Source organism: Eptesicus fuscus, chromosome 1 (assembly GCF_027574615.1).
Source record: "Eptesicus fuscus isolate TK198812 chromosome 1, DD_ASM_mEF_20220401, whole genome shotgun sequence".
Classification (NCBI taxonomy): Eukaryota; Metazoa; Chordata; class Mammalia; order Chiroptera; family Vespertilionidae; genus Eptesicus; species Eptesicus fuscus.
In genome coordinates, this window is record NC_072473.1 from 29,728,316 (window position 1) to 29,746,888 (window position 18,573).

The 18,573-nt window shown below is 37.3% G+C and overlaps 1 protein-coding gene and 1 non-coding gene across 2 annotated transcripts in view; both read right to left on the reverse strand.

Annotated features, from left to right (window-relative positions):
• The window catches only part of DACH2 (dachshund family transcription factor 2), an 829,176-nt gene that overhangs the window by 507,489 nt on the left and 303,114 nt on the right, over positions 1 to 18,573 (reverse strand). The gene's annotated exons all lie outside the window — the stretch shown is intronic.
• Positions 6,862 to 6,968, reverse strand: LOC114228986 (U6 spliceosomal RNA). Its single transcript, XR_003615088.1, has one exon. It is a non-coding gene; the product is annotated as a U6 spliceosomal RNA (small nuclear RNA).

Consider the following 18,573-nt stretch of genomic DNA (forward strand, 5'->3'; position numbering starts at 1 on the left):
CAAGAGCATACAATGGAGTAAAGACAGTCTCTTCACTAAATGGTGTTGGGAAAATTGGACAGATACATGCAAAAAAAAAAAATTGAAACTAGACCACCAACTTACACCATACACAAAAATAAACTCAAAATGGATAAAGGACTTAAAGGTAAGGTGAGAAACCATAAAAATCTTAAAAGAAGCCATCGGCAACAAAATAACAGACATTTGTCTTAGCAATATCTTCACTGATACAGCTCCTAGGACAAAGGAAACTAAGGAGAAAGTAAACAAATGGGACTGCATCAAAATAAAAACCTTCTGTACAACAAAAGAAACCATCAACAAAACAACAAGAAAGCCTACTGCATGGAAGAACATATTTGCCAATGTTATCACCAATAAAGGTTTAATCTCCAAAATGTATAGGAAACTCATATAACTTAACAAAAGGAAGATAAACAATCCAACCAAAAAATGGGCAAAGGACCTAAAAGACACTTTTTGAAAAAGGACATACTAGGGACCAAGAGACATTTGAAAACAAGCTCAAAGTCACTAATTATGGGAAAGATGCAAATCAAAATGACAATGAGGTACCATCTCACACCTGTCAGAATGGCTATTATCAACAAATCAACAAATAACAAGTGCTGGTGAGGATGCAGAGAAAAAGGAACCCTCTTGCACTGCTGGTGAGAATGAAGACTGGTGCAGCCATTGTGGAAAACAATATGGCGTTTCCTCAAAAAATTAAAAATGACTTCCATTTGACCCAGTGATCCCACTTCTAGGAATATATCCCAAGAAACTAGGAACACCAATCAGATAGGATATATGCACCCTATGTTCATAGCAGCACAATTTACAATAACTAAGATTTGGAAACAGCCTAAGTGTCCATCAGCAGATGAGTAGATTAAAATACTGTGGTATCTTTATTACTAAAAAAAGAGAAATATGTAAATTGACCATCACTTCACAACACCCACAGCCAATAAGGAGTGAGTATGCAAATTAACCAGACAAAGATCACAGCGGCCCCACCCCCGGCCGCTCCAGGCCTCTGGGCAGTGAGCCTCTTCAGGGCCTCCCTACCGCACTCCATACCTGTCAACCATCCTTGCAGCCTCCCTGTGGCCCAGCACCCTACCTCAGAGGCAACCCTCTGGTGCCTGAGGTCATAGCTCCTGGTGTCTGGAATCTCCCTCTACCCCACCCCTGCCCCACTGCTCTGGTAAACAAAACCCTAGTAACATTGGAGCATCCCCTGGTCACGGACGTGCACAGGTGCTTGCTTGGTGCACAGTTAGTGCACCTGGGAGCCCTGGGTCAGCCAAGGGGTGATGGTGGTGGCCGTGGCCACAGTGGCACGCGGCTCAGCTTTGTTTTGAATAGATGAAAGAGGCCACCTACACAGTAATCCAAATTATCAGACCTCCCTCCTCCCTATCTCATCAAATCAAGAGGGAGGGGCGATGGGCTTGACTGGAGGGTGAGCAGGCAGGAGGCAGAGGGCGGAGGAGGAAGAGGATGAGGAAGGGGCCAGTTGCAACCCACTTTCACAATGGGAAAGTGAAACGCACTAGCACACCCAACCTCTCCAGTCCTCCCTGCCTGCCTGGCTCCCCCCACCTCTTCCCCTCCGCACCTCCCCGGGATCGACAGCACTGCACAGAGGAACTCTCAGGAGAAGGAGGACAAAGAGGAAGAGACGCTAGAGCACACAGGGCTTGCCACCGCAGCAGCTGCTGCACAGGCTTCCAGAGCGAGCCTGCTGCAAGCCAGCAGACAGGGAAAGGAAGGCCTATTCTTGCACGAATCTTCATGCATTGGGCTTCTAGTATCTACATAATGGAATACTAAGCTGCTGTAAAAAAGAAGGAATTATTATCATTTGCAACAGCATGGAAGGAACTGGAAAGCATTATGCTAAGCAAAATAAGCCAGTCAGAGAGATAAATATCACATGATCTCACTCATTTGTGGAATATAATGAACAACATAAACTGATGAACAAAAATAGAACCAGAGTCATAGAAGCATTAAACAGACTGTCCTACCTATGAGGGAACACTGGGGGTGAGGGGGTTAGAGATCAACCAAAGGATTTGTATGCCTGCATATAAGCTTAACCAATGGACACAGACAGTAGGAGAGATGAGGGCATGTGCTGAGGTTAGGAGTGGCCAGGGCGTGGTTAAGGGCGGGGGGGGGGGCGGAAAGAGAATTATGTAATACTTTAAACAGTAAAGACTTTTTTAAAGTTTAGCTTGAAAAATGAATGCAAATAGTGTTACATGTATGCTATATGAAAGAGCTGTATTCTCTAGGAATTGAAAAATCAAATTAAATATTTAGTGAGAACCTAGCTGTGCGAAGTGTTCTGCAAGATCTCCTTACCACATTAGGCCCATATGGCCCATTCTGGGTGGGACTTACCAAATTCATCCTTGAGCTCACCACAGTTCCTGACATAGCCCTTTATCTCAAATGTAGGTTGAGTTAGGTTATAGAAAAAGTTAGACCCAGTTCACAAAGTCAAACAGGAAAGTGTATATAATATGCCATTGCTAGAGTTGTTGGCATTGAAATGGCTATAGTCAGAACAATTACATTTAAAGTGAGTCAAAATCCAATGAGCCCACAGTGGAACAGTTTGTCTTTTGTAAAAGCTGCAAAATCTTAAGAGTTTAGGCTTAGCTAATTTCCATGTTATGATTGAAAAAAACAAAACAGATGCATTCTGATCTCAGTCCTTTTCATTTATTTTAAAACATGTAAGTTTGTGTTGAAATTAGGTATCTATACATTCTGAGCTCTGCAGAAAATAAATTAGAAAATTTAGCCCCATACAGCTTGTTCCTGGACAAATTCTTCTGTTTCAGAGCTCAGTTAAGGAAGGCCTTTGATTCCATTGTATAGCACATTATTATGAGTTTATTACTGTTTTGGATGATGAAAAGCAAAGAAAGTATTGTCAAATTAGTACCTACTATGTGTTGAGCATTACACTAAGGTTCACATCAACTTCATTTAATTCTCTAAATAATTTTATGAGTGGATACTATTATCCCTATGTTAAAATGAAAAACTAAGCCTGAGAGGTTAATCTGCTGAAGACCCACCAGCAGATCCAGACTGAAGCCCTCTTCTTTCTGACTCAAAATCCACTACACCTTATGCATTTATTTATTAACCTAGTGTAAGACAAACTACTTTTCTTTCTTTAATTTCTAACAAATAGAAGAGCACCTCCTCAGATTGGAATAAACAAACTCAACCATAACAGAACAAAATAAGCAGGGAGCTGAAGGAAGGAATTGTGCATGGGAATCTCACTTGGGGTTTGAAATATCTTATGTCTCCATGATTCACCAAACTTGGATAAAGGCAAATCAGTTAAAGGGAGCTACGACTTCACACTTGGAGTAAATTTTAAGCTACATGGCAGAAAGCAAATAAGTGGACTGTGAGTTTCAAAACAATAAGCCTGGTGTAAACAAAATAAATAAGGAATGATTGAACAAATGACTTAAAGGTTGTAATAGAAAAAAAAATAAGGAAAAATAGAGCTGGTTCATAGGAAAGAGTTAGTGAAGACTTTATGGAGGAAAAGAGCCAGGTTGCAAGGTCGGATGGTACCTGGGCAGGAAGAATATGCATGGTAGACACATTCCAGACTAAATCATAAATATGGGAATGAAGCTGTCTTGTGGCCAGAGAGGAGACATGTCTATCAAGTAAATATGAGGGAATGATGGCAACAATGGAAATAAGTAACAATGAATTGCATAGGGTTTATCAAGGGCTAAGCACACTTCCAAGTGCTTTTATATTGTCATCTCATTTTGGCAAAAACTCTGAAACTTAGGCATAGTAAATTATGCCCAAGGTCACACAACAAGTAGGGACAGAACTGGGATTTAGAACCTATGAAGTACCTTTCCAGGGTTTGTGCAATTAACAGCTACAATGTTACATTAGAGGAAAAACATATTCAAGTGAAGAGATAATAAAAAATTAAAATTTTCAATGAAAATTAAAAGAAAGAAAATATGTAGGTAAAAAAACAGATAAAAACTAGGAATAACCTTCTAACTGTTCAAAATTTTAAAAATATTTATTACTTATGGGGACTGTGATTTACTATAAACTATAAATAAATTGAATATATTTTAAAAGAATTAATAGCATTTACAACACACTTTAAGTGGATCTATTAAATGTATATCCTTTTAATTTCTAATGAAATCTCATAGATAGATAAATGGAAAAAGTGTTCATAAAGTTCAAATATTTTAATTAGCCTCTACTTAATTTTAATCTGCACATTATGTAAATTCAAAATACTATTATCAAAGAGGAGTTAAAACTATACAGTGGGGAAGGGTTGTAGAGTAAAGGGTAAAGGGAGTCAAATATATGGTGAAGGAAGATTTGATTTGGGGCGGTAAACACACAATGCAATATATACAAATGATATGTTATAGAATTATATACTTGATACCTATATAATTGTATTAACCAATTTCACCACAATAACTTTAATTAAAAAACTTTACACACACAGGTATATCTGTGTACACTACATATTTAAGAGCAAAAAGGAGTAGACTGCTCTATCTCCATCAACTGCTTATTTTTGCAATTTTAAAGATAATAATATATAGAAACTAATATGTAGTATTAATATTCCAACAACCTATGCTTTGAAATGCCATCTTCATTTACCATCGGTCAATTGGGCATACTAGAATATATGGTAGAATCTGAAGTATGTTCCAAAATTATGTTTGAAGTTTAAGACATTAACTTTCAAACCACATATATATTTTCTATATCTATCTGTTATATATGACAAACTGCATCTATTGTAACATGACAGTGTTTTTATAACTAAAGATAAATGCCTTTCTTCTTTAAATACCTTGAATTTTTTATGAAACAATGACCACTTAGTAGAAAAATGCGGATACTATGTGTAAATTATTATTTAAACCTTCCCCCACTTCTATCTAAAGATAGCAGCCAAAAAACTGAATAAGTCAGGGTGCCTTTGAAAATGTTTAATTAAAATCTAATCCCACATTCTTAAAAGCTCACATAAATTAAGCTGTCATTCAGGAGATTTATGCATTCACATTTGCATATTACATACAATTCATCAATTACTCATGTTTGAAAGCAACGCCTTTCCCAGGGTGCTGAACTGCCAGCAGTGCCAACAGGCACATGCAACCCATAAAACCAGACCCACTGGTACCTTGGAGAAAGCCACTTCCATATGGTCCTTCATTTGTACTATCGCAGAGCTCTAAGCACGCTTATTTAGAAAACTATGACAATAGTTTGGTGGATTTTACTCAGATGAGTTAGTTTGACAGAAATGAACATTTTACTTTATTGTGGTACAAATGTATAGTAGTGGCAATTTAACAGCCCTTCTATTCATGGCAAGTTTTAAAATTATAGTAAATATACAGAATTACTGCTGAGCTTCAGCATAGCCAGACAAAGCAGTTAAGTAAAAAAAATCTCTTCAAGTTGATAAAAGTCAACCATTTGTTTATTATGGCATATTTGACTAAGGTAAAAAAAAAAAAAAGGAAAAAGGTATCTGTATATATTTAAATAATACATATACACAAATACATACATATATACACACACATGCAAAATACATATAAAAAGGAAAAGAGAGAGGTAAAAATATCAAAGCATTCAGTGGCTCATTTTGAACACTTGGAAAGCTTTAGATGTGGAAAATATAAGATGCCCATAACTTTTCCAGACTGCATTTTTACTTTTTTTGTTGTTGTTGTTAATCCTCATTCGAGGATATTCTTTCCATTGATATTTATTTATTTATTTATTTATTTATTTATTGTCTAAAGTTTTACATATGTCTCTTTTTCCCTGATTGATCCCCCCCCCCGCCATTCCCACCTTCGGCAAGCCCCCACCACCCCAGTGTGTCCATTGGTTATGCTAATATCCATTGGTTTTTAGAGAGAGTGGGAGGGGAAAACAGAGGGAGGGAGGGCAGAAGAAAGAGAAACATCGATGTGAAAGAGACACATCAATTGGATGCCTCCCACATGCATTTTTTCCGCAGACTATATTTTGGGGGGAAAGGCAAGTTTTTAATAGCAGCATGTGTACAAGCAAACAGATGCAAAGACACATTTTCTCCATGAGCTATTACAATCTTTAATCTTTTATGCACACTGAGAAGACAGGTAACTGCAGTCAACCCAAAGCACCACATATAACAAAAAGAAGCAATCCACATGACATAATGGGGTAAGCTACTTCCAACATATATGAACAACTGGCACAATATTTTTCATTAGTCTCTATATTAATGTTCAATATATTTGTTTTAGAATTGAAAACAACCACTGGCTATAAAAAGCGATGCTCGAAATGGGAACTTTTCTCTTCGCATATCCTTTCCTCTATCTTTCTAAAATTTGTCACCAATTATTTTATCATTTGGACATCCCGAAAACACAAAAAAAACCTTAAACCAACTGGAAAATTTAAATTATTTTCTCTCATTTATTTTATATAGGTTACAAGCCTGTGTATTTTTGTGAGTGTATACTGCAGCTAATGTTCAGCAATGACTCATAGAAATACAACTCCATGTGGAAGTTTACAGTACCCACTATGTACAAGACATTGTGTTCAGTGTTGTAGGGAAGATAAAGATACATTATACTTGGCCAGAACTCACAATCTAATGAGAAATATGTAAACGTATACTAATGACTAAAATTGACATAAACAATGCATGTGGGGCACAAAAGAGAGAAATATTCAGCCTGAGAAGATCAAAGGAGGTGGCATTTGATCTAGTTTTTAAGGATGAGTAGGATAAATATAAAAAACTGTTTCATAAATGTACAGGCCTTGTAGAGGGGCCATGCTAATCTTTCTCTGTATCATTCCAATTTTAGTACATGTGTTGCTGTTAAAAACACATAGAAACAACTTGAGAATTGGTTCAAAGCAGAAAAAAAAAACTATAAGAATATGTGAGATAAGCATTGTATTTTCTAGATACCTACTGTTTCCCATGGTTTAATACAGATGATTTAGCATAAACTGTGCTTTGACATATATCAAATATTGACCATTAGCTGATCTTAAAGTCTACTGCCATTGGGTCATTGCCTTTTTTGAACATTAGTTGGAATACAAAAATAGCAATAATAGTGGATTTATTCTATCAGAAAAAAATATGTGCCTTTTATTCCTACCATGCTCTTCAATTTTTAAAATTCTGATTTCTCCCCAAAGACAATAGTAAGATGCATGTATTACTTTTGTCATTAAATGTAATGTAAAACATTCTTATAAGAAGCAGTATTTTTACTATCTGGAATGGGGGTGAATGGCAGTGTAGAACAAAATATAAGTATGTGTATATATTATTATTTTCTTTAGCTATAATTTAACCCTGGGGAAAAAATGTTTGAGTTTGGTTGTGGACAAAAGAATCTCTCACAGGATATCAGGTTCAGTTAACAAAGTTAACAATTGATATTCAATGTATCCTATGCTCCAGCATTCAGCATTAGTTTTTGAAGCTTCCTTCAAATCCTCCAGCTCTAAAGCCTATTTAACCTACATGGGTTTTAATTATGATAAAGAAGCTAATTGTAGCTGTATTGCAGTCAGAAAAATATCTATATGGACAGATTTTTAGAGTAATTATTCATTGTAACAATTCAACTAATTAAATAATGTCTGAAGTAGTTTATTTTACATACCAGGGATATGTATGTATAATGTAAGGTTGTTATACCTGAACAGTCAGTGATCATTTATCATTATAATGTTTTTGTCTTATAGGAAACAGGTCTTTACTTAAATCATAACTGCTATTTATAATTAAACATTGTTTTATTACAATATTTCCCCCCAAATGAAGAGTAACATATCATACCTGCCAACTGTCTCTTCAAGAAAGACATTTCCCCCTCTTTCAGGAAAACAAAGTTAAAAAGTTTAACACTATACCCCTCCCATTACGTTTTTTCCCTTAGAAGCACACAGCCCTAATATTGAAGAATGAATGATTAGAAAACAGATCTTCATTTTTTATGCTTACTGTGGTAAATTCATAATTTCATAAAGGAAGGAGAATGTTTCCTAGGTGAAAAATCATAGCAAAATACAAACCAAAGGGAATTCAAGTTCTAATAAATAAGACTGCTGTAAATCCAAATAAGAAGACTGACATTTTACCAGATATAGACCAATTTATTCTAAGTTACTCACTATCTTAAACATTTAATTAAAATTAACTAATGAATTAAAAGCTTATGTAAGCCAGAAGTAAAAAGGGAAAAAAAGTCTCTTAAACATTTACTATAAATAAAATACAAGGTGGGCAAAAGTAGGTTTACAGTTAAGAGTACATGAGACAGTTTATTCTTGTATTATTATTTATTATTAATTATTGTATTATTGTATTATTTTCCATATGAACCTACTTTCTCCCACCCCTGAATTGAGGTGATAAAATTCACAACATTGTCTGTGTTCCAAGTTTATTTTTAAACATATCTTAAGGACAGGGATAGTATAAAAATAGATTCTGCTAGAAATCTGTGAACTGAACTGTTTAAAGAATATTTTGATCTACTGCTTTTGTTCTAGTGCAATACTTATGGAAAAATCTATAAATTAAACTCCATTTCTAACTGCATCATTGGGTTAAAAAATCTTTAAACCTAAGCTTGTGGTTTAGTAAAAATAATAACGATAATAATTTGGAAAGTTGGATTCTACAAATTAGGCTTACTGAATTTTTAGAAGGGATTAAGCAACAAAAAAAAAAAATCTCATATACACAGACAACTGTATGGTGATTGCCAGAGGGAAAAGGGGGTTGGGGCAGGTGGAAGAGGACAAATGGGGGCATAAATGGTAACTGAAGGAGACTAGACTTTAGATGGTGAGGGCACAATGGGATGTGCAGATGATGTATCATAGAATTGTGTACCTGAAACCTATATAATTTTATTGACCAATGTAACCACAACCAATTCAATAAAAAAGAAAAATAATTTGGTTTAGTTCAAATCCTTATAAGAATTACACCAATCTATATATATGAAAGCCAAGCTATGACAAGAACTGTGGCTGGTCAACCAGCCTGATTGGGTACAGGGTCGGCCTGCCAACCTCCCGTGGCCCCTCCCCCCAGGCGGCCCAGCCCTGATGGGCCCTAATTGGGGCAGGCCGGCTGGACCCCACCTGTGCACAAATTCATGCACCAGGCCTCTAGCGACTAAATAATAGCACTGTGCAAAATATCTTTTGATCTATAATGTGTATTTTAAATTAAACATAACATCATCCTTCCACTCTGTATTTTCATTTTATTTCCTCTTTAGATGTTATGTCTAACAAAACTGCCTTAAAATTAACACATGCAATAATTATGCCTCATGATATTTGTCTTCAAGAATCTGATGACTTTATTACTAGTATATGGCATACAACTGGCTGTACAACTTATGTGTTGAAAAAGGCAACACTGGGGAACTGGATGAAAAAGGTGAAAGGATTAAGCCAAACAACCACACCAGCAACAACTCATAGACACAGACAACAGTATGGTGTTTACCAGAGGAAAAAGGGAGTGGAGAGAGTTAGAAAAGAGTAAAGTTAGGGATAAATGGTGACAGAAGGAGACTCATCTTTGGGTGGAGAACAAACAGTTCAACATACAGATGATGTGTTGTATAAATGTGCACCTGAAATCTATGTAATATTATTTATTAGCCAATGTCACCCCAATAAATTCAATAAAAAGGCAACATCTAACGAAAAAGATAAATGCTCTGTCCATTGTGAAATTCTATTCTGTGTTGTTAAGGCAAGAAAATCATTGAAAATGACAAGAGGTATGTCAATCAAAATATAGATATTAAATGTGCTTAAATGCATAGATTAATAATCTATAGTGTTCTAAAAGAAACACAGTAAGCCAAGTATTTTCTTAATTATAACTTTAAAGAAAGTTATAATTCTTGACCCAGGCATACCAAATATGAAGCCTTTTTACCACCTTTTGCAACAGTCTCACAACAGACGTACCATAAAAATACATCAATTTTGCTGTCCAGAACCCTTTTTCAATCAAAATAAGATTAACATTGCCATAGAAGGATATAAATGAAAACTCTAACTTATTGAGAGCATCTGTCAGGAAAGAAAGAGACAGAGTTTAGGAAGGAAATATTAAGTTCCCATTCTCGTGTTGGATATTAAGGCAATAACAATCTCAATTCATTCAGTTTGATATGGCAAATACTTATTGCGTTATTAACATCTGCTGTTGATTAGCATTAATTATAGATGTAGTAAATTTAAAATCTTTACACCCACACTCAATACATGCAAATAATATGTATGTATGCCACATGGTAAACTCTTAATGACTGTTTATTGAATGACTTAATGATTTACTCCACTTTAATTTTCCACAGGTAATGCCCTAAAATTTATTATCATATCCCGTCTACCAGTAATGTTATCTTTGTGAGGCTCATCAGGGACTGGTTTTAAAATGAAGTACAGTAAAATATGTCTTCTTCCAACTGCTGGTCCTTATCATTTTGTTCCCACCCTTTTCTTCTTAAATCACATATGCTAAATAAAGAGGCAAATCTTTAATTTCTAACATATTAGGCAGCATCACATTATAACTGCTTTTGGGGTTTTGTTAGACTTTAACTATAAAATTTTCACATGCTGAGAATATACAGTCCCTTACCTTGCTTGATGGGTGCATTAACTTTCTGAGAGTAACAAGCTTTGGATTGGTATGTACTAGTAGAATGATATTTTACAGATGTCTTCACTAGAAATGAGATGAATTATATCTTTAGCAAAACTCTCAAAAATAATTGAGAATATGCCTACTAGCTTTCAACTGACATAAAGATGAACAGAGTCCTTAACACCTTAAAAATAGTTGAAGTTAGCCCTGACCACTGTGGCTCAGTTGGATGGGGTGTGGTCCCATACACCAATGGGTCACTGGTTCCATTCCCACATACATGGGTTGCAGTTTTCTTCAATCCCTGTTTGGGTCACGTAACGGTAGGCAATAGATCTCTCTCTCTCTCTCTCTCTCTCTCTCTCTCTCTCTCTCTCTTTCTCTCTCTCTCTCTCCCCCTCTCTCTAAACATATCCTTGGGTGAGGATTTTTTTTTAAAAGTTTAAGCTAAATAAGTAGAAACATGCTCAGTTAAAAATGGAATAAGGATAAATGGTAGATGATACACCAAGAAAGAATAACAAGAAAAGAATAAAGTGATTTAATTAACACTTACAAAGTCACAATTATAGCCAAACAAAGTGGAGAGCTCCCTAAATGATTACTGTAGTCAGCAATAGTCTAATGCCAAAATTTAAATCAGTGTCTTTATATATTTTCTGGCATTTTGCTTATACATTATTCTATTTCATTATCCAAGCATTAATGAACTTGAACCATAACCATTTGACAGTTACTATGCATTTCTACATTGAAGATATTGTCCAATGAAGAATGCAGTAACCAAGGGTGGCACTTGTAATTTTTTCACATTTTCCATTCTTAAGCAGAATTGGCATTTTCTAATCACTTCTAGTTGCTGATAATATGAAACAATAAGATACTTAGAAAAAAAGAAAAGAGAGTAGTGCATCATTTCACTGTCAACATGATTTTACCCTTAAACCATTTTTCTAAAGTACAAAATTAAGTGTTTGAAGCCAGTTGCCCCAACATACAGCTATATGAGCTTGAAGAAGGCTCACCAACCATATTCTATCATTGTAAAGTACCTATCCACTTCTACCATCCAACAATGCATCTATGTAGCCTACTATTTTCATCTGCAATGTTAGATTTGCATTTAGATTGTGCAGCTTTGGGGAACCACATAGCATAGTATTGCATTCCTCCAAACTTCTTGCCCAAAATTGGCAAAATAAAATGAGTCTCTCAGGTTTTTATGGCTACTTACAAGGGCCATGATATAAGAAATCAATGTTATATAGGCAAAGTTAATACATTATTCCATATTTGTATTTTATTACACAGAGAGCCCCAATTGCAAAGCTCTTCAGTTCATCCATTGTGAAAATGCATCGAAAAAGAATATCTTAATGCACACCTTCCCATTCTAATTCTAGAATTAGTGGAGTGATCACATTGTAAAGAATATAAATATTGAAACACTATATCATACACCTGTAACTAATATCCTAATATATAAAAGCCCAGGGTTGTAATGACTGACTGAAGCTGACCAACCTGGAAGTCCATCATTCAGTGCTGGGTTTCCATGGCGACCCAGCACTGACTGCCCAGGGGGCTGAGAACCAGAGAGAGAGGCAGGGTCTGATATGAAACCTCAGTGGCAGCTGTTGATCAGTACTTGCCTCTCTCGTTCTCTCCCTCTTTCTTTCCAGGCTTTGCCAGCAGCCAGGCCTTTCTTTCTCTCCCAACCTCCACAGGGGCTGCTGTTCAGCCCCACCTCTCTGATCAGGCCTGGAGATAGGTCTGGAGATGCTGACTGGCATATCAATCGACCAATCAGAACCAAATGTGGGTGCTGTGAAGAACCAATGGTTGTCTAGGAGGCAGAGTTTTTGACGCTTGACTGGCATAGGAACCGACCAATCAAAACCAAATGAGGGTGCTATGAAGAACCAATGGATGCCTAGGAAGCAGAGCTTTTGATGTTGATTGGCATTGGAACTGACCAATCAGAACTAAATGAGGGTGCTGTGAAGAATCAATGGCTGCCTGGGAGGCAGAGCTTCTCACACTGACTGGCATAGACACTGATCAATCAGAACCAAATATGGGTGTTGAGGGGAGCCAATGACTGCCTCACAGGTGGAGATTTTGACACTGACTGGCATAGACACTGACCAATCAGAACCAAATCTGGGTGAAGTGCCAGGAGTCAATGAGTCCCTAGCAGGCCGAGCTTTTGACGCTGACTGGCATTGAAACCAACCAATCAGAACCAAATGTGGGTGCTGTGGGGAGCTAATGGCTGCCTAGGAGGCAGAGCTTTTGACGCTTGACTGGCATAGGAACTGACCAATCAAAACCAAATGTGGGTGCTATGAAGAACCAATGGATGCCTAGGAAGCAGAGCTTTTGATGTTGATTGGCATTGGAACTGACCAATCAGAACCAAATGTGGGTTCTGTGGGGAGCTAATGGCTGCCTAGGAGGCAGAGCTTTTGACTCTGACTGGCATAGAAACAAACCAATCAGAATAAAATTGGCCAGCAGAAGAGAGCAGTTGGGGGCAACCAGGCCAGGAGGGGAGGTCAGTTGGGGGCAAGATCAGGCTGGCAGGGGAGAGCCATTGGGGGCGAGATCAGCTTGGCAGGGGAGGGCAGTGAGGGGCAATCAGGCTGGCAGGCAGATGCAGTTAGGGGCGATCAGGCAGGCAGGCAGGTTAGCAGTTAGGAGTCAGCGGTCCCAGATTGCAAGAGAGATGTCCCCGATTGGAGAGGGTGCAGGCTGAGCTGAGGGAACCACCCCCTATGTGCATGAATTTTGTGCACCAGGCCTCTAGTAACCAATATAAGATTGTATACCAACTACACTTAAATAAAATATAAATTTTAAAAAGCTCACTTCTATTGAGATTAAAAATAGGAAACTAGCCCAGCTGGCATGGCTCAGTGGTTGAGCATTGACCTATAAACCAGGAAGCCTTGATTTGATTCCCAGTTGGGGTACATGCCCAGGTTGTGGGCTTGATCACCAGTATAGGGTATGCAAGAGACAGCTGATCAATGATTCTCTGTCATCATTGATGTTTCTCTCTCTCTCTCTCTCTCTCTCTCTCTCTCTCTCTCTCTCTCTCTTTCTCCATCCCTTCCTCTCTCAAATAAATAAAAATATATTTAAAAATAGGAAACTCTTTTTGAGGTAATAACTAACACAAACCATCTTTAAAAGCTAGTAAAAGTCAAATCAGGGCATGAAAAGCTGAGGCATCAACTTGATATCCCACATTATTGTGTACACATCTCTTCCAGGTTGTCAAAATTTAGGCCATTTTCATTGGAACTGGTGCCCCTTACTTCATAGGGCCTATAGTTATTTGTCATAAACTATGATATCTGGATGTAAACTGCGATATTTAGGAATGTCACAAGTTCAAACTATAAGTTGGTTACTCTGAGTATTTAAACATGACCTGATGGACATCCGGGCTCCTTTCAAAACTGAGTTTCTGGGAACATGCAAGTATTCCGGACAGTATCAAGACACAATGTTTGAAAAGTCAGCAAATGCAGTTCACCTCTTTTTTGAACATGAGCACCCATACAAATAAATATCTGTCCCTACTTCTTTTCTTGGAAGGATAGAATAGTTTCAAGTGAATTCTGATTTAGTGGAACACTAGTTCTTTATCAATTACTTTGTTATTTATATCTTGCTCTGAATTTAAAACTAAACTATATTTCAAGTTTTATATTTTTATTACAGTAAAAAGTTAAAATATTTTCATGGAAAACCCCTAAGAAAACTATCCATATTTTTTTCTTACAGAAAATAAACAGCGGTAAGTTTATAAACATTTAATTTTAAATTACAGTTTGTAGAAGTTTAAGAGTTAAGAAAAAATGTAATATTGAGTTCAGTCCTGTTCTTTTCTTGATGATAGACTATGTTTTTACGAAGAGACTTTGACTTTCACTCATTTTTATTCATCGTAAGCCTTCCTATTCTCAGCAGCCAAGAGCTATTCACCCTTCAATGACCTCTCTACCTGATATCCCTGATCTTTTTCTATACTTGTCTCAAGGCATTTACACTTCTTAACTTTTATTTAAGTAATTAATGCAAATAAAACTTGAATTATATCTCCAAGTAGATTGATTGAGGGGTAGGCAGGTACTAATTCCAAAACTACATATACCCCTATAATGTTCAGTAGTTTTTAATATTATAATATATATTATGAAAATATATATTGTTAACATGTTTTTTCAAAATACACTCAGTAACAGCATTGCTCAGGGAATAGGATATTATGGTTAGGGTCTATCATAGAACTTTACATCAGTATGTACTAAAGAATTGCAATTCAAATTATGCTTATATTGTTGCTATAGCTTAGGATCATAACTGTGAGCATAACTAACCATTATGATACTAGAGGCCCGGTGCACGAAATTCGTGCATGGAGGAGGGTTGTCTCTCAGCCCAGCCTGTACCCTCTCCAATCCAGGACTGCTGGCTCCCAACTGCTTGCCTACCTGCCTTCCTGATTGCCCCTAACTGCTTCTGCCTGCCAGCCTGATCACCCCCTAACCACTCTGCTGCCAGCCTGTTTGCCCCCAACTTCCCTCCTCTGCCGGCCTGGTCACCCCTAACTGCCCTCTCCTGCAGGGTTGATCACCTCCAACTGCACTCCCTTACAGGCTTGGTCCCTCTCAACTGCCCTCCCTTGCAGGCCAGGTGCCTCCCAACTGCCCTCTCCTGCTGGCCATCTTGTGGTGGTCATCTTGTGTCCACATGGGGGCAGGATCTTTGACCACATGGGGGCAGCTATATTGTGTGTTGCAGTGATGATCAATCTGCATATTACTCTTTTATTAGATAGGATAGAGGCCTGGTACAGGGGTGGGGGCCAGCTGGTTTGCCCTGAAGGGTGTCCCGGATCAGGTGGGGGTTCCCTTGGGGTGTGGGGCAGCCTGAGAAAGGGGCCTGTGGTGGTTTACAGGCCGGCCACTCCCCCTGGCGACCCAAGCAGAGGCCCTGGTATCTGGAATTTATTTTCCTTCGACAATTGAAACTTTGTAGCCTGGAGCGGAGCCAAGCCAAGCCTGGGGCTCCCTCCAAGGCTGGCAGCCATTTGTGTTGGGGTTATAATTGAAACTTTGTTGCCTTAAGTGGGTGGGCCTGGCCAGGGTGTGTGGAAAGCTTTGCTTCCCCTGTTGCCGCTGGCAACCCTGGCCTGCTCTCTCAAGCTCCATTCTGCCGCCATTTGTTTGAATTTGTTTACCTTCTATAATTGAAACTTTGTAGCTTGAGTGGAGGCTTAGGCCTGGCAAGGGCAGGCAGAAAGCTTGGCTTCCTCTGTTACCTAGGAAACCTTGCTCTCTGTGGCTGTAGCCATCTTGGTTTGGGTTAATTTGCATACTCGCTCTGATTGGATGGTGGGCGTGGCTTGTGGGCGTGGCTTGTGGGTGTGTCGGAGGTATGGTCAATTTGCATATTTGTCTATTAGTAGATAGGATACTAGAGATGTAGAGATCAAATAACTTTAAAATGAAATGTTTACAGGTATCCAAATACTGCTTGAATTGTCTTATTTTCCATGTCTCCCTCAAAGCTAAGCACAATTCCCCAGAGAAATTTGCTTAATTGAGAATTTAAAGTAGTTGTGCTCTGGCCAGTGTGTCTCAGTTGGGGGCATCATCACATGCACTGAAAACTTGTTGGTTTGATTCCCGGTCAAAGCACATGCCTGGGTTCTGGGTTCAATTCCCAGTAGGGGATGTGCATAAGGCAGCTGATGGATGTTTCATTTTCTCACATCATTTTTCTCTCTCCCTCTCCCTTCCTCTCCCTCTAAAAGTCAATTTTTAAAATCTTTAAAACATAAAAAATAGTCATTTTTCAGTTAATCTTGGTTTGGCTATACCATAACCAAACATTTTCTATAAGCTCTACAGAAGGAGGTAGACAAATACCATGTCTACTGTGATCAGAAACAGCTTATAATGATGGATAAGCACTCTACAATTCATGGCAATTGTGAACTTGTGCATTTATTTGCAAAGTGGAATAAAGAATGTATTAGTTAGGTGAATGATCCTGAGTAATCCCCCTCCTTCAAAAATGTTATTTCAATGGGAAAATCTCACAATTGCAACTGATTTTCAAATTTCAGTTTTGTATTCTCTATTATGTATTTTCCATTCATCATGTGCATTGGTTTTACTCTATTTGTTCTGCTTTTGTGTCAATGCAATGCAAAAATGTAACAACCAAAACATCACTCCCAAGGAAGAGGTTGCTCTATTCTAAGGATACTATTTGTTTTATACAAGAATACATCAAAGAGAAAAATAAACTGGTGAGCTACTGAGGTACTCTTCTTGTATGTTTATAGTTTAATCTGTTATTTTTTCCTCCTCTTTATTATCTTATTAAATGACATTTCTATGTTGATTGATTCCTATAATTTGTACATAATGCTTTGCTCAAATATGGGTGCTGTGGTATTTTTGTTAATACCCTCCAAAACAATTATCTTTTTTCCAAGAAGATCTGATTTCATATTATTTTTCCATAGGTGAAAAAAAAAATTTATCCAATAAATAAGAGACCAAAGCTTTTAAAGGGTAAGTGTCAAAAGCAAATTAGACCTCTGATGACTTGAACTCCAAGAAAAATCAAATATAATACTTCTATGAATTTGTAATTGCATGCCAGAAAGCAAAGTATAAGGTAAACATTTTTCTGTTTGTTTTTCACTTTCACAGAAATTCCATCCTTATATACTTTTAGATGGTCACATTTTGCTGACATTTACAAACATTTCATGTTGGTCTTACATGGGTCACATCAATCATCTATACAGTTTCAATGACACTTTGTTAAATAAACTGTCATGAAAGATTTATAGAGAATTTGATAAAAGTAAAGAAGATGTAGTTTAGCTTTTAAAGATGCATTACCCCTTTTCTGAAGTGTAATATCACTTCTAAAACGCCATTAAGCTTTACTAGCAATAAGTAAAGGAAGAAAAATCCCTTTCTTCCACACTTGTATTTGCATAACGTTCTCCTCCTGCAAACATAGGAGGTAAGCAAGGAAAGTAGAACTCCCTGCGCCACTACCACCACCAATTCAATGCTCCTTGAATTTAATGGTTGTGCATTGATCCCATTTTAAGAATCATTACATGTAAGTCAATAGCATTCAGAGTTTATTCACTAGAATAATTAAATAAATGAGTCCTTAATCCATTTATGCAAACAAGTGCTTCCCACAAACACCTGAGTCTTTGTGTTCTGAATAGGGTAGTATATGATGACAAAGATGACACAATTATTCCTCACACATAGTTGAGGTATTCAAGTGGAAGAGGGTTACTAAAAAGCTACAGTGGAATTCATAGATTTTTTAAATGTGGGTAATTATGGTATTAGACTATTTAAATTCAATCTTAAGCTAGCAGCTGCCATAAGCACCTGGGTAGTTATTTATGTTGTTTGTTTTCCCATGAAATTAAAAATAGGTGTTACTTTGAACTAGATTTGTAAAGAATCACTCAGTCTCTAGCAATTTGGGCAAGGCAAGCAATAATGAGGACATATTACAATCATGTTCACAATTACATATCTTGTGGGAGAGTAGGCAATAGGATTTTTATAATATCATGGGTCTCATTTTGTTTTCAGTTTACATGTGGCTTTGTTGAAAAGTACTAAATTTGAATATAATTTTCTGAATTGTGGCACCATTATAGTCCCCCTTGTAAAGTTTCCTTGCTTAGTGCTCTACTTGCTGAAAGACCTAGGCTATTCCCA